This window comes from Parasteatoda tepidariorum, chromosome 2 (assembly GCF_982258835.1).
Source record: "Parasteatoda tepidariorum strain Cologne lab strain chromosome 2, Ptep-v5.0, whole genome shotgun sequence".
Lineage (NCBI taxonomy): Eukaryota > Metazoa > Arthropoda > Arachnida > Araneae > Theridiidae > Parasteatoda > Parasteatoda tepidariorum.
This window is the reverse complement of record NC_141756.1, coordinates 129,987,594-130,001,139: the sequence shown is the minus strand read 5'-3', so window position 1 is coordinate 130,001,139 and position 13,546 is coordinate 129,987,594. Positions and strand designations below refer to the sequence as shown.

The 13,546-nt window shown below is 31.7% G+C and overlaps 1 protein-coding gene across 1 annotated transcript in view; it reads right to left on the bottom strand.

Annotated features, from left to right (window-relative positions):
• Positions 1-13,546, bottom strand: part of LOC147816220 (histone deacetylase 9-like) — a 222,705-nt gene that overhangs the window by 66,741 nt on the left and 142,418 nt on the right. The window contains exon 20 of the mRNA XM_087158396.1: positions 22-195. The gene's annotated coding sequence lies outside the window, so the exon portion shown is untranslated. The remainder of the gene's footprint in view (positions 1-21; positions 196-13,546) is intronic.

Below are 13,546 nucleotides of genomic sequence, written 5' to 3'. Positions count from 1 at the left end.
GTTGTTATTGTAAATACTTGCCTCATTGTTTTTCTTTGCTAGTTGCAGCGCTCACTCTGCTCGGCTTCTGCTCAGGTGCGTCCTCTCAGAGAAATTCCATCCAGCAGATGATGTCATAGCAATAGATCCATCAAAGTGGGAATCAAGTGCAGACTCCGGAATTTGAAGTAATGTCCATCACCAAACATTTGGGAACTGAAAAAAGTGTGAGGAGCTTTGTTAATAATTTATATATATATAAATTATTAACAAAAATTGTAAAATTTAATGCATTTTGCATTACAAATTTCGTCAAATTCAATCTTTCTTTTTAACTCAAATTAAAGGTCTCGTGATTTATTTTTCCGGAATATAAACGGTTACAAATACTTGAAGTTAGAGATTTTTTTTACACGCCGGGAATTTTTCTATATGTATATTTGAGATTTAACAAGTCTACGAATTGAAATGTGATTATTTTAACACAATTCAACAAACTATTATATATACTTACATAGTAACTTATAGCGCCACTTTGTGGGCCCCCTATTAAACCTATAATTATTTCCTTTTGTAGGGTACGCTAGTACCCGGTAATATAATACGTGGTCCAATTTAAATATTAAGGGGAGATATAGGGCCATGTTGTAATACAAAATATTGGCTTGGAATTTCATCATTTTAACGCTATTTAACACACTTTTATATATATATATATATATATATATATATATATATATATATATATATATATATATATATATATATATATATATATATATATATATATATATATATATATATATACTTACGTAGTAACCTATAGGGCAACATTGTGTACCCCTAATAAGCCTATAATTATTTCCCCTGGTAGGGTACACTATTACCCGTAATTTTGAACCGAAGGGAACTCCTGTATCACGTATTTGGAGAAATTTACCTTCGTAGAGGTTTTTTTGATGCAACTAACCCTCATTGGTGCATCATGAAGAAGAAAAGTTCCCACGGTTAGCCTGACGAATATGGGGGCCAATGATCCGTATACCGCTGAGGACATTTTACGTCAAGCACTGTAATCGGTGCGAGCTAGGTGCGAAATTTGTATCGACTAGTCACAGTTGGGATTCGAACCAGGTTCACAATATTGGAAGGCAAACGCCTTATCCCCTGAAAATGTGCACGTGCATTATCAAAAAACGCGTTTATGTTTTGGATATTTCACGAATTTATGCTTAAAGAGCCGCGATGGCTCAGGGGATAGAGCGTTCGCTTTCCAATAAGGCGAACCTGGTTCGAATTCCAGTCGATACGAATCCCGCATCCGGCTTCCACCGACCACAATGCTGACGTGAAATATCCTCAGTGGTAGACGGATCATGGGTTAGAGTCCCTTTGCCATCTGGCTAATAGTGGGAGGTTCTTGCTGTCTTCTTCTCCATGTAACGCGAATGCGGGGTAGCTCCATCCCGAAGACAAATTTCTCCCAATACTCGATCCAGGAGTTCCTTGTCTTCTGGATTGGGCTAAAAATTACAAGGCTACAGAGTTGAACATTAGTAGTCGTAAATCCATAAAGTTGGGTTGGCTGTTCAACGACGGTTATAAAATAAAATTTAAGCTTAAACAAAAAAAAAAAAAAAAAAAACTCCGGATCCGAACCATTGCGAAATAAGACCATTGAGATCTCCAAAGTCTTTAATCGACGTCACAAACAGTAGTTGTTAACCGACAATTTTAAATATTTGTTATTGAACTTCGTTTTTTCCATCGGTTATGCTATATCATTGTATAAATAATATTGTATTTATACATGTACAGTACCGAAATGTAAAAGTTTTTGTAAGAATGGGCCTAATGTTTTAGATTACAAATTACCCGTTAATAAGGAGTTAAGACAAAAATGGAATCATTCGATTCTGTCGTATGCCTGTTAAGGCAGAGGCGTGCGATTGTTCTTGTTTTCCAAAAGCACCTATGACCAGGAATTCTACTTCTGCCACACCATACGTCACACCCGTTTATAGGGCGGACCAATTCATACATCCATTCATTCATCCCCAGATTGTCATTTTGACCTGAATCGGAGGACGATCCATCGCCAGGTCTGTACCCTCAGAGGTATAATTTGTTATGAGAACATGGTGAACATTCTGACTCGGCAGATTTAACGTGCATCAGTCACCATTTACTACACGGGGAGTCTTCGGCCGGCGAACACACGAACTCTCGGACATGGTCCCGGCGCCCTACCGACCAGGATATCCCGGCCTTAAACCAGGTTTTTCATGAAGATTGGTATCAGATGAAACCGTCACACATAATATCCCCATTTTAAACATTTCAAAAAAGCAAAAGTGTGATCTTAATTACCAACTCAGTATATTTTAGGTAATAAAAAAATACTGATTAGAAATGTGGAAACTTTCACACATTCTTCTATTCAATGCTTACATTTAAAAAGTCGGAATGGCTTAATTCTAAAAAAAAAAATCTGCATGAAGTCTTTTCATCTTGAGATTTCAGTCCCGCTAAAATGTATTAAATCCTAGCAATATGAATTAAACTCACATTTCTTAAGAGCTCTATACATATTTCTAAATAAAAATCGCATTTTTTTTAGTCATTTAAAGCTCTGGCCCCTGGAGTATTCAGTCATAAGATCTTCATATAAATTAATAAAATTTTCCGTTACAGTTTTCGAATTTATTTTTTTATAGTTTTAACTAAGGAAATAAGAATTTCAATTAAGGAATTAGTACTTTCACAAAGATCTGCGTTTGTGTAATAATCAAAAGCTTTGAAAGCTATAAAATCTTCAGCGCAATGGGAACTATTTGCTGTTTTAATAGAATTGTATTTCGAGGATATAAAGCAGTTCAGAAAACTTCATTGTTAGTGTGTACACTTTTGTCAGTAGAAAATTATCTTTGTCGAGATTGCTTAGCATAATGGAGAATTTGTATAGCTAGAATATTACGTTCGTGTAATAATGGAAGATTAAGATTTAATAATGGTTTTGACAAAGTCTTTCAGCATTTGGAAAACTAGAATTCTGACGAAACTAAGTGAACCATTTGGACAGTTTATTTTATTCAGAAAATTTTGTTCTATTGAACTTACTCTCAAAATGTTAAACAATTTTTTTTTTTTTTTTGATTTTGAAAGTTTTAAAAATGCTCTAAAAAACTTTACTAGTCTAATTTTTAAATACAAAAACTGTTTAGATGTGGTAACCAGGTGTATAAAGAGCTTTCAATGAATAAGAAGAATTACATAAAATAACAAAATTTAGTTTAACATACTAGTACACAATGAGAAAAATTCTTTAACCGACGCAGATCAGACGCCAGTATTTCTTATATATTTTTTCAAGATCTCTAATTACAAGTCAAAATATATTTTTAATTCTAAAAACAATTCAATAGTTACTGAAAAATCGTCACTTTATACTAAACTATAAAAGCCAAATACGAAATTTTCAGTCATATTTCCAAAATTTGATTTTTTAAATTATCCGTAAAATTGGAAAATTAGGAATGATATTTAATAATGGTTTTAAAAAGATCTCTGCCCTCCGCATTAGTATTTGGAAAATTCTGAAGCAACTAAGAGAAACATTTGAGCAGTTAAATAAATTCTTTAAATTTGGCTCTATTGAACCTAGTCTCAAAATTTAGCTTAAAATTTTTTTGAAAGTTTTTAAATTAAATTTTAAGTGACTTTATTAGTCTAATCTTTAAATACAAAAACTTTTTAAATCCGGAAACTACGTGTAAAAAAGCTTTCAATGAATAAAAAGAATTACATAAAATAACGAACTTAGTTTGTTAGCCTACCAACGCACAATTCCTTAAAGTTTGACGTAGGTGAGCCAGTTTTTCTTTTATATACTTTTGACACATTGATTGCAAGTAAAAATATACTTTGGTATAATAAATCCTAAAATCAGTCTAATATTTACTAAAAATCTAAAATAATCTGAAATCTATACTGAAATACATAATCCAAAAAGTAGTTTTAATTTTTTTTATTTATAGTCAAAAATTTAATAATTGATTTTGTTAATTAAGGAAACTTCAATGATGAATTACTATTTCTTAGATGTAATAAATTTTTAATAAGTGTAAATTTTTAAATTTAGAAGTGAGCCGCGTTGCAAGAATTTTACCTTTACAGCAACAAAAAAAATTGACATTCTCAATTTCATAACCAAGAATGATCAAAATTCTAACTATAATACAATTCAATTCTGTTTATAAAGTCCAGGACCCATTCTGATGTTTAATAACTCATAAAATAATAAAGATAGATTAAAATTAATAACATAAATGGTTAGATAGACTCAAAAGGTTCCATGACCCTTGTCAATAAACTTCCACGCGTGCCCCCTTCGTGGCACGGAAAATATCAAGTCGATAGTCAATTTCACGCTAGGTAGCTGCAAGCATGTCTGCATCCATGTCGGCGAATTGGATCTCCCCGCCCAATCCATCTTCCTGGAAAATGGCCATTCAAAGAACTACGAACGATGATACCCCAATGAGGTGGTGCACCATCTTGTTGCAAAGAGACATGTGTCTGAAGCTTTTCTAGTTGTGGAAATACGAAGTTTTCGTTCGTAGTTCTTTGAATGACCATTTTCCAGGAAGATGGATTGGGCGAGGAGGTCCAATTCCTTGACCACCCAGATCACCTGATATAACGCCACTGGACTTTTTTCTTTGGGGATTTATAAAGGACAATGTTTACAGGAGGATCGTGTCGAACATTGATAACCTAAAAGCCAGAATTACAACCGCAATAGCCTCTGTGCATGCCGACATGCTTGCCGCTACCTGGCGTGAAATTGACTATCGACTTGATATTCTCCGTGCCACGAAGAAAACACACGTGGAAGTTCATTGACAAGGGTCATGAAACTATTTGAGTCTATCTAACCATTTATGTTATTAATTTTAATCCATCTTTATTATTTTATGAGTTATTAAACATCAAAATGGGTCCGGGACTTTATAAACACCCTGTATTTTCAATTGTTTTGACTTTTATGCAATATAATGAAAAAGTAAGACATGTTTAATACAATTTCTGCTTCAAAGAACTAATAACACTTCATTAACTTTATTGGAAATGCGTACACTTTAATCAGTCATATGCTTATCATAATGGAGAATTTATAGAACTAAAATATTACGTTCGTGTCATAAAGGAAAATTAAAAATTGAAATTTAAGAAAAGGTCTCTTCCCATCCCTTCAACATTTGGAAAATTGGAATTCTGAAGAAACTAAGTGAATCATTTGAACAGTTGATTTCATTTAGTAAATTTTGTTCCATTTAACCCAGGGCTCGAAAAACCGCACGTCCGCCCGTCCTCGGCGGTCAAAAATTCCCCCCGGACAGCAAATTTCTCGAATCCGACGTCCGCGCGGACGGCCATTTTCCCGTTGATGTTCGTGATACATTTTCAATTTTTGTCATCTTACAAGAGTCAAGCACCTCACTTCTAAAATGACCCTCTAATCTAGAAATCCCGTTAATTCCTTCGTCAGACCAAATGCGCATGCTCACGTAATTGGTAAACAAAAGAAAAGTTGATCTGTGCATGTGCATTTGGACAGGTCTTAAACAAGAAGCGTTAAACGCAATTATGAAAATCTACCTAAATTTAGATAGAGTCGTTGTACGTAAAAATAAGATCATTACATCAAAAGTTATTCAAAATGGTTCGTTTTTAGTGTGCACTGTACATATAAGGCAAGCTAATCTAGATGATAGTGCAGAATTTATTTTGTTGTTAGGTAGTCTTACAGATGTTGATATGTGTAGCATGTTCATTTGTTATTTCTTGTTTACTGTTGTCTTATTTCAGCCAAAAACTTTTTATCAGTGATCGAACTTACGACGATTTTCAATGGGCTAGATATTCCCTACATTAGGTTAAAATTGAGGCGAACTTTAATAAGTGGTTTTTAAATTTTTAGGTACTTTCTTGAAATTTGAATTCACACTCATTCTGATTGAAATAACTACGCAACAGTCTTTGCAGAAATGTGCAACTCATCGAATGCAATACGTTGAACACGCATTACATCGTAATTTCTGATCCGATAACCTCATAAAGTAATAAATTGTCCTCCCGGTCAAATGACCGGTTGTGGTAGAAATAGATATACAACAAGTATTATTCGAAACAAACAAAATATAAAAAAATTATGTAGATTATTAACTGTATATAATTGTTAGAAAAAGTCAGGAAGTCAAATGTGCAAAAACGATAAGATCATAAGCACATTTTCGATGTAAAAGTTCTTAAACGGTTATTTGACCAGTTAAGGTATGTTTAGTGTTAATTTGGAAAACGCTTTAAAGCAAATTTAAATGTTTTGTTTTCCAGATAATATTATAGTTAAAACTTTGCTTAGACAGAACTTCTTTTTGGCAAGAGGGTTAAAGAAGAACTACAATGGATCATAAATTTGACGCGATGTGATATTTTGGCTATTTTTTCTTAGGTGGGTTTAGTTCACAAACATTTTTGTTTGGCTAGAATAGTCTATTGATTTCCTCTACTGGGCTAATGTTTATATCTGAAACTTTTGGTTGCCAACTTCAAAATTAGCCAAAATGTGTTTTGATGGATAATTTGATTTGTTAACTATATTCAACAATTAGCTTTAATTTGAAGGAAAACTTAAACCTGCGATTTATGTATCCAAAATTAGCTAAATTATTTCATATAGTATAAAAAAAAGAAAGATAATATAAATATTTAAGGAAGGGGCGCCAGTACGAGATCTGCCATAGGCGCCTCTAATTCCATCTGACTATCTAGTTTCCAATCGTATCGTGGGTTTCGCGCTCAAGCGATTTACGGCAATGGATTGTATGCGTTTTGTGCTTGCACATTTTTGTTCTATTACCCTCACATTGTATATATATATATATATGCACACAATATAAGAAAAATAATCTGTATTCACACAGATTCCCAAGAAATCCATGCGGATTTTTGATCGTTTTTTCAATGTGGCTTATGAAATTTCAACATTTTGAATATAATGTAATGATAATCGAATTTTGAATTTGATTTATCACTTTCTTTTACGAGACAGTTTCATTGCAAAACCAAAAATTTTTTTTGTACTTATTTTGGGCCATTACCAAAAATTGGTTCAAGGTCGGAGTGTCCCTTTCAAGTAATCCCTTTTTTTGACCCTCAATATAGTTATTCCATCAACGACGTTTTCCAATGTCCTTAGTTGTTGTTGGCCATTTCTGCAATATTTAGTTTAATTTCCGATATTTCGATGCGATATTATTACGAAACGCAAATTTTGAATTTGAATAATCACATATTGACGTGTGAAAATCAAGTTTCGATCGTAAACCTACGTTGTCTTAATCTCTTTTTTTTCCGACCCTGTTTTTTGAAACTCCACTATTTTCAACGTATTACGATACTCGAATTCCGAGTTATAAAATAATCCCATTTTAACACGCTTAATTTAGCGACTATTCCAATGGGAATACATTTCCTCTTAGTTTTTCACTTTTTTTGTACGAGATTAAGACACCTGAATTTCGAATTATAGAGCAAGCACATTCTGACGCATTTTATTTGCGGCATTCACTAATGAATCGACGTCGTTTACTGATCTTTGTTCAGTTCTGCTTCGGTTTTTTTTAATATAAGATTCTGATATATGATATTTTGACACGCGATTAAAAAACTTAATAATCAATTTTTGATATTGCTCACGAAACTTTTAATACAAATTAACATCCGTTTCCATGCATTTTTTATGAATTTATCCATTGCTACTTAGCCATTTCATATGATTTTTATTTTTTTAAAATCCGATATTTTATACAAATTTGTTTAATAGATATTATGTCGCAATATTGGCAATAATATTTTCTTTAAATTAATATTTCTTTTAAAGTTGTCCTTTTTTCTGTTAATTGTAATTTATAGTTATTTTTTGTTAAAATAGTAGACATAGTTATCTCGCATCGACCTTAATTGCAAATAGTCGAATTTTAGTTGCCATTACAGAATTTTTCTCTTCTCTCTTACAAAAATAAATCTAAAATTGCAAGAAAAACAATCAGAAATCAAATATAATATATAATAATATATAATAATATATAGTATATAATAAGTATTACAATATACAATATATAATAAGTATTTCAAAGCTCACAAGTTCGAAAATTCGCAAGAACAGTTAGAAAGAGGGTAACTCAAAAGAGATGGATTAAATTCTCAATAAATTTTTGATTTTTGTCTGATAGGTTAACAAAAAAATTGGTTGGTTAACAATTTTCTAAAAAATCTAAGGGAAAATTCTAATTCGTAGTTTCTTGGTTAAAAATAAAATTAAATACTATTTCCGTATTTTTTTAGCGGATGGAATAACTATTAAAAAAAAGGCTATTGTTTAGAGTAAAAATTTAATCGTGTTTTCTAGGTCAAAATAAGCTAAAACTCCTTTTGGTCATATTTTTTGGGTGGAAAGATTAACGATTTTTTTTTTAATTTTGTTTTGGGAAAAAAAATTCTGACATTTAAAAAAAAATTTCTAACATTTTCGTTGTAACCTAGTCTTGGTGGATGCTCGAACGCAAAAACGCAAGATAGTGAAAGCAAGAGAGTGATTACATGAAAAATGATTAAGTAAAAAATTATTACGTAAAAGTGATTACGTAAAGGGTGTTTACGTAAAAAGTGATTAAGCAAAATGTTTACTCAAAAAATGCTTACTTAAAAAATGTTGACATAAAAATTATTACTTGAAAAAATGATTAGCCGAGTGGAAATCGAAATATTGGGTTCAAATCTAGACATAATCTTTGGGTCCGTGCTTCCTTATTCTGTACCATCTGATTTTTTGGAGTTCAAAAGAAATATTACTTTGTATTGAGCGCACCAGCCTGCATATATGTATGTACGAATGAATAAATCATGGCAATACTTCATGCGTCTTCACGTTTAACCTGATAAATAATCTGAAGTATTAAGTTAGTGGGTTGGATTCCATCTCTAGTTTCTTGTCCTTTAATGGCCAATGGGTGTTCTTTTGAAATGTGCACACAAGCCTTTATTTATTTATAGTTGCAGATGTGCAGACATGTAAGCTCATCAGAAAGTACGACTGTATCCTGTAATCCTTTGCTTTAATTTATCAAATGTTTACAAAAAACTGTTGTGGCCACTATATTTTTCAGCAGGTTAGTCGAGGGCTTATACTGTCTTAATATTGATCAATATTTAAAAGCAATATTAAATTTTTCAGTTTTTAAATTGTAATTAGCAACATTAATTATCATTCTTAATTTTAGAATTGCTTTTCTTTATATTGTTTGTTTTTGCAGTACGCATCATAAATAATAGATGCCAAATTTAACTAAAACACATTATGTATAAATTATAAATAAATGTAAATGGTGGTAATTAAATGTGTACATTCATCAAGCTATTAATTTCGGTTCAATCCACGTCTAAATTTCGACTACGAGAAATCTTCTAAGATACGTTTCTTGATGGTTGTTTCGTAGATGTCTGCTAAAGCCCACCGCTTGTATTAGCCATATTACGTCTATCATAGATATCTTTAAGACGTCTATACTTGTTGAGGATTTATAATACCAGATGGAGCTGAGCACAAACAATTTTTTTTATTATTTTTTTTCTGCACTTCTTAAGTTTCAGTTTAGATTTAACCTACTGAACCACAGTGGAATAAAATAATTTGAATCATTTCAATTTGTGTAATTATTGTTGAATTCGAGTTATGGTGCTACACCGGCCGAAAAATAGGCCACCTGCATGAAATATGAGTTAACATTTGTTTTGTTTTGGTCTCCCTTAAGTCGGTAATTTATTTTGATATTTTATTGTATTAATTGTATTGTATTTATTATAGTAACGTGCGAGCTGTTTATAATGGATGATTTTGAAAAATTAAAGTCCAAACGGGTTGTAATCAGACAGCTGATTACAAAATTAATAAATAAAATTGACAAATTGTTATTAGAAATACTTCCTGATGAGACCTTGTATGATTCACTAAATCAGTTAGTTGAAAAAAACGGAACTTTAAAGGATCTTGATTTGAAAATTGAAAATTATTTTGATAAAAGCGATGAATTAGAGAGTGAAATTATACAAAGTCAAGAGTATCAAGATCGAGTAGTGGCTTATAAAGGCAAAATTGAAAGATATTTACTGAAATGCCAGACTACAAGACAGGAAGTAACGGTTAATAGTGGTAATAATAATTTACAAGAAAATATAACTTATGGAAATATCTCGCATGTTGCTAACGTTAAATTACCTAAATTGGAGATAAACAAATATTTTGGTGATGCTTGTGAGTGGCACAATTTCTGGAATAGCTACAACATAGCTATACATAGTAATGAGAGTCTTAAAAAATTGATAAATTTAATTATCTTAAGATGTATTTAGGGGGAATTGCTTTGAGTGCAATTTCTGAATTCTCATTAACTGAAAGTAATTATGATTCTTCTAGTTGGAGTTGCTTACCGAAAGATTTGGTAGGCAAGATTTAATTATTAGTAGTCATATGAATAAAATTTTATCAATTAATTCTGTAAGAAATTCATATGATATTAAAGCTCTACGTAAGTTCTATGACGAATGTGAAATCCACATTCACAGTTTGCAATCAATGAATATAACAAAAGGTAGCTATGGTAATTTACTCTGTCCTGTTATTTTACAAAAGCTACCAGAGGATTTAAATTTAGATTATAATAAAAATAGAAAATCAAGTGTAGATTTTGACATTGATGAACTAATTTCATTTATTAGAAAAGAGGTAGAATGTAGAGAAGCCTCACATGTGTTGTCTAATAGTTCTAAAAAACAAAGTGTTCATTTTGAAACACAGCAACGTTCGGAAAGCCACAGTAAACATAATTATAATCGAAAGTTCTCATCTTCCTCTGCATTAGTTTCGGCATCTAACAACATATTTTGTTTGTTTTGTAATTCCAAAAATCACGAATCGAAAGATTGTTCTCTGACCATCGAAGAAAAAAAAAAACGCTAAAAGATCAATTTCGCTGTTTCCGCTGCTTAAAGAAATACCACACATCTATTAAAATCTTCCCCTTAACGTCCGGCAGATGGCGCAGCGCCGCAACTGTTGTGTCTGTTTTGTTTTGCAAATGTAAGAAAGCGTAGAGGTGCGCGCAAATGAGCCTGTGCAATTATGATATCTGTAAATATTGTTTTAAATAAATAATTAATATTATTATCTTCTTACTCCCCCCCCAAACGAGTTACTCGACACATGAAAAAATGATGTGATTACAACAAAAATCAGAAGTGGGATGAAAACCCCGTGAAAGAACCTAACGTAAACTCAAGGTATGTCTTTCTTGATTTTAAAATTATGCATGAGTCGGTATTATGAATTAAAGAAAGTATTACGTATTTTAAGAAAGTAAAAAGTATTTTATGGAAGTCAAACGTATTTTAAAAAAAGTGAAAAGTATTTTATGAAAGTATTACGTATTTTAAGGAAGTAAAACGTATTTTAAGAAAGTAAAAAGTATTTTAAGAAAGTTTAACGTATTTCTATAAACTATCAAAATGTCTTTTCTGGGAAAAGGCAGAAAAAATGATTTGATTGAACTGGCTAGCGAAATAGGTGAAACTGTACCACCCAATGCAGTGGTAATAGAAATTAAGAATATTATCACAAAAAGTAAAAATTATGAGGAAACATTGGTTAAACAAATTTTAGAGCGGATAATTGAAGAAAGAATCCAACGCGAAGAAAATGAAAGTAAAGAAAAATATAAACTGTTAGAGTTTCAAGAACAGGAAAAATTAAAACAATTAGAATTGCAAGAACGAGAAAAAGTTAGAGAATTGGAAGTACAAGAACGTGCAAAACAACGCGAGATAGAGGAACGACTTAAGCTTAAGGAAATCGAAGACCGTGAGAAACAGAGAAATTTTGAGTTGCAAAAACTGCAATTGCAAAACGAAAATAAAATTGTATGCCAAACGTCAAATGAAGGTAATACTACGGTGCCAGAATCAAATATAAAGACTATTGATTTTCGAAATCTAATGCAAAAATTCGATGTAAAGGAATCCGAGATTTCGTCATTTTTAATATTATTTGAGAGACAGGCAAAACGAGTAGGGCTAGAAGAAGGCGATTATGTTTTTCACCTATTAGGATTGTTACCCCTCGAAATAACTCAATTAATTGCTAGAGAATCTGAGGAAGAGGCTAGTAATTACGCATTCGTTAAAAAATTATTGCTAAAACGTTTTAAGTCAAGTCCAGAAAAATTTCGTCAAAAGTTTGTTAGTCACGTTAAAGATTCAAAAAGTACATGGTCAGATTATGTTTTCGAAACACGTAACTTTTTTAATGAGTGGTTGTCAGGGTTAAAAATAAATGATTTAGATTCATTAAAAGAACTAATAATAACGGACCAATTGAAAAAACGCGTCCCAGGTTTAATGCGAGAGCATTTTATTGATTCATGGCCTAATTACGTAAACGCGAGCGAGTTAGCCACTAAATTAGACGAATACGATAGTGTGCGTTCCGGATTAAAAATAAACAGTGAAAAAAGTACTAAATCTGTAGGTCAATACGATGATTACAAAAATTATTCGCGGGTATCAAACTTCCCCAACTCAAATAGATACGATAATAAATTTGAAAACAGAAATGCGATGAGCCATAAATCTTTTGAAAAGGAGAGTCCGTCTAAATATGATAGCAATAAATCGTTTAATTCAAAAATTTGTAATGTAAAACGTGAACCAAAATGTTTTTCTTGTAATAATTTTGGGCATATCTCAAAAGATTGTCCGTATCCCTGTAATTTATGTGGATTAAAAGGGCATAGCAGAAAGAACTGCATTAATAAGAATAAAAAGGAAGTTAATTTAAGTGCGAGTGACCCTGAATATTTCGCCTGCGCCGATAAATATTTTGAGGAGTGCTACAATTAATAAACACATCGTCAGCTGTATTCTTGACGCCGGCGGCGTATTGACAAAACATACCGTAGATTGTAAAGGGGTTGGCGAAAATATCTATCGGCGTTGAAGGAGCGTCTCGCAAATCGCCAAACAGCTGTGTGCTTATGTTTTTGTTTTGTTTTCGGTATCACGTATCTATCATTCACCAAGTTATATATGGGTGTCACATTTCAGAGTTTCAAATAAGCTGATCTTCATTAGATTCTTCTGCATTAAATGAAATATAAAGCGTATTTTTTTGTTATAGCTCCGACATAATCGTTTGTATTTGTTAACATAATTGTGTTTATTAGCGTTTTTTAGAAGATCGTAATAAAACTAAGATAAAAAAAATTATATATTATTACCTCCATAGCCCCCTTCTGTATTTTCATAACTTTCAATGTCATGTGCACTATTGTTTTTGAAATATATCCAATGTAACACAACAAAACAATATTTATTAAAATTTAAAACGATAAACAAAACAATTATGAGTATATAATAAGGGCCCTCAGCGGCCAACATAGAATTATAAAAATAT